General features: G+C 34.9%; 1 pseudogene; it reads right to left on the bottom strand.

Moving 5' to 3' along the window:
- Positions 1-3938: 3938 nt before the first annotated feature.
- Positions 3939-4035, bottom strand: LOC138839234 (U6 spliceosomal RNA; annotated as a pseudogene).
- Positions 4036-4317: the final 282 nt, after the last annotated feature.

Raw genomic sequence — 4317 nt, 5'->3', positions numbered from 1 at the left:
TTTAAGAGGTCAAATACGTATTTTGTACAGACAATCATCTTATAGCAACAACTTACTAACTAATTATGTCTGTATCTTCTTACCTAACATACAATAAGAGCTGAAAGCGGTCTCTTTTTCTAACTTAATATTGTAAATGCTTTGATTATGATGTTATTTTTAGACAAATAATATGTACAAAGGCTGGTTCCACTGAAATGACATGACAGAACACTGATAAATAAAAACATTGCAACACAGTTAGCTTTTTTCAGCCTCACCCTGTCCACATTGGCAAGCAACATTGCAACAGCACACACACACATATACACATACACACATGTTCGCACATGTACACACACATATACACGCATGCTAAATTCAGGGTTTATTGTACAAAAAAGTCCACATAAAATATTAGTGATTAGGACAAATGATAATATGCCTTATTACAAAATAATACATAAACCATTACCACGCATGTTACATTTTACCTGCCTCTCCACATGTGACCACTTAATTTAGTTTTAATTAATTAATTACCTTATTAATTAATTTATTTGTTTGGTGCTACTACTAGGGCTTGAACTCAGGGCCTGGCTTTGTCCCAGAATTTATTTTTTGTTTCAGTTTTCTCAAGGCTAGCATTTTACTGCTTGTACCACAGCTCCATTTCTAGGTTTTGCTGGTTACATTCAAATCAGAATCTAATGGACTGTTTTTTCTTGGTCTGCTTTCAAACCACAATGCTCAGATTTCATCTTTCTGATTAACTACTACTAAAGACATAAGCCATCAGTGTGGCTTCTACTTTTTCCTATATAGTTATCTAATGCACATACTTAGATGGTAATTTTAAAATGAGAGTATAGAAGCAAGATGTACAGTGATGATACTGTCCTGTCAGAAATTCAAGTTAGTAATGTAAATTTATTCTTAAAACACAAAAAATACCATGATATAGTGTAAGAGAACTCACTATTGAACATAGGAGCCTTAAGAGCTTTCTAATAGATCCATTATTTATTGGTACCCAACATTAGAAAAATGTATGCGGCATTGGTAAAATAGAAGTCCTTTGCATGACTACATACATTCCTTGTTTTTATAAGACACTTGCATTCATCTAAAAAGTAGGCCTGTCTATTGTCTTCATGTGATTTTGATGATTGAAAGTGCTTAGTGAGAAGGTCAAAATGTATTAGTAGTCCTTCATTATCAATTCTCATTTTCTTCTTGGAGAATATAATAATCAAATCAATAGTTCAGAATCGGCAAGCAATACTTCAGAATCATGCTTCCAGTGCAAGTGGATCACCAGTAAGAAATCCTCAATACCAATTTCCACAAAGTTTTGTCACAGATACAATCTCCCTGCCTTCTCTAGCTGCTTTACTACCCTCTTATTCCTTCATTGTACAAGAAAAGTATGATTCAACTGATTTCAGTCAGATCTGTTACTAGAACTATCAAGGATTTATTTTACTGTCTGTAGTTTGGTAAAGTTATGTCTCTTTACGTAGGCTACTAAAAATGTATTTACTAACTTCAAGTAAATACATAAATTCGATTTCCATCTCTTTTAAAAAATAAAATTTTGTTTGCTCTACAAATTGATCAGAGGCATGGATTACGTGGCTAGCTATGTCATTACACATCTTTCTCTTTTTTTCTCTCTCACTTTCATGGTTCTCATATATAACACGATTGCTCCATAATTATCCTAATTTATTTTGCTTTTATATTTTTGGTTGTATCATTTCACTTTTTGCTCTGCCATTTCCCAAATCATTTATATGGAAGGCATTATTTCCTATTTTCTCATGCCTAGAATAAGCTGCACATGGAGACATCATTGGTCCTCATTTTCAGTGTGTACATTTGAATATGGAGGAATATCTTTCCTCTGCTCTCCATCAATTCCCTCCTCTCTAGTTAGAATAATTTCGAATAGTAAAATTGGAAAAAGAGAAAATAAATCATGGTGAATAAACAGTTGCAGAAAATTCACCAGATATTTCTGACCAGTTCAACCAATGTGAACTATTAGGGAAATACATGGACACCTCATTCCCACTGGCACTCAAAGTCTCTGGTTAGGCAATTCTTAGGAATATGGGGAACAAGATGAAAAAGTAAGGAATGGTATCAATTGCAAGAAAAAAAATTGGAGAAGGATCCAACCATATTTCTTCAATGGGCTGTCGAAAATATTCAGCTTACTACAGTGCGGAGACTTCTTTTTCAAAAGGCCACTTATGTGAATAGTAGGGATGATGATCAGTATATCCCTCTTCAAGAAGCCTACGGTGGACACTTAGACATTGTCAGTCAGTTGGTTTCTCAAGCGGCACATGCAATAACTGTAGATGACTGGACACCCCTGAACAGTGCATACACGTGGAATAATACCAGAGTCGCTTCTTTCTTACTTCATCATGATACAGATACCAATGGCCAAACTAACGGACTTTTTTTTTTAAATTTTTTTTGGTCTGGTTGTGGGGCCTGAACTCTGGGCCTGGGTGCTGTCCCTCATCTCTTCAGCTCAAGGCTAGCACTCTACCACTTGAGCCACAGCACCACTTACCGCTTTTTTTTCTGCTTATGTGGTGTTGAAGAATCGAACCTTGGGCCTCATGTATGCAAGGCCAGCGCTCTACCACTGAGCCACTTTCCCAGCCCAAATATTTTTGTTTGTTTGATTTTTGTTGTTGTTGTGATTTTTTTTTTTGGTGGGTCATGGGGCTTGAGCTCTGGGCTTGGGTGCTGTCCCTGTGCTCTTCAGCTCAAGGGGAGTGCTCTACCGCTTGAGCCACAGTAACACTTCCCCAAACTAAAGGACTCTTGACACCCTTATATCTTGCTGTTGAGAATTGAGATAGCAAAGATACGCTGGATCGCCTTCTGTTGAACCATTATATAAATCCAGGCCTGAAGAACAACATAGAAGAAACTCTATGTGACATTGCCAAAAGCATAAGTATGTATCACTACCTCTAGGAAGTTGTAAAATGCTGTACAAATTGTTCACCGAAATCCTAATGGTCGGGTTAAGTTTCTTAAATTTCAAAAATGCAAGTTCATCTTTTCTGTCCCTACAAAATATTTTCACAATCCAAATAAGAGCAATATCTTTCTTTTTGGTCGGTCATGGGGCTTGAACTCTGGGCCTAGAGTTATCCCTGTGATCTTCAGCTCAAGGTGAGCCCTCTACCACTTGAGACACAGCTCCACTTCCAGTTTTCTAGTGGTTTATTTGAGATAAGAGTACCACAGACCTTCCTTCCCAGGCTGGCTTTGAACCATGATCCTCAGATCTCAGTCTCCTGTTTAGCTATGATTATAGGCATGAACCACCAGTGCCCGGCAGCACCAATATTTTACTGTAAAAATTCATGGATTCCGCGGAATTCTTCCAAGTGAATTGCCTGCCTTGGATGGAAAAATGTATTCAATAGATTTTGTAAACATGTATAATAATTTCTTTAGAGTTTGTGATTTTTTAATAAGAAATAATTTTAATTTACCTGTTGAAATGAGTAGTACAGAAACTAAAATATTTCTGGTGCTTGTCTGAAAAAGTATATTTTAAAATATTCTATATTCTATGTTTGCATAATGTTCATAATTTATTTTTTCCTAGATATACATTGAATTCTATATTATTTTATAATATATAAGTTCATTAATGTGTCCTTTCCGATTGTATTCCATATAGAAACAGTTTGATTCCTTTTTTTCTAGGTCTTAATATTATTTTTCTTTGGGATAAAATGACAATGTTGTCTAATCTGAAAAGTTTTGTAAAGTTTATGCTATGTAAACGCCTTTCTGAGGTGATTTAATACACTGATGTCAAACTAATTTTAATTATATGAATTACGTGTATTGTTAAACTTGTAATTTTGTAATCAACTTTTTAATCACTTTTTTTCATTTCTTGCATCTGAAGAATGAAAAATATGGAATACTTCTCAAATTTTCATATTATCCTTGTGCAAGTGCCATGTTAATCTCTGTATTGTAGTTTGAGTATACGTGCTGCTGAAGCATGTAGTATCCTCTAAATTTAATAGTTAATGCTGCAAACCTTATACAGGCTTATATCTATGGGTGCCTACTTGTAACAAGGAAACCTTATTGTTCCTAACAATGCTATCGATCTTATTTCCCTAAAATTCTGTGAATATTGGAAAAAATTATATTGATCAGTCGATTGCTCACATTTGCAAACTGTTTTTTGCCAATGAATATCTTAAGTCTTTTTATTTGGAATTTGATCATACTCTCTATTACTTATAATTAGGTCCAAAGGTGATGGCTTTTTCAAGTATT

The sequence above is a fragment of the Dipodomys merriami genome, unplaced genomic scaffold (assembly GCF_024711535.1).
Source record: "Dipodomys merriami isolate MVZ:Mamm:240054 unplaced genomic scaffold, mDipMer1.0.p SCAF_2983, whole genome shotgun sequence".
Lineage (NCBI taxonomy): Eukaryota > Metazoa > Chordata > Mammalia > Rodentia > Heteromyidae > Dipodomys > Dipodomys merriami.
The sequence above is the reverse complement of the archived record's forward strand: the minus strand, read 5'-3'. Positions and strand labels throughout refer to the sequence as shown.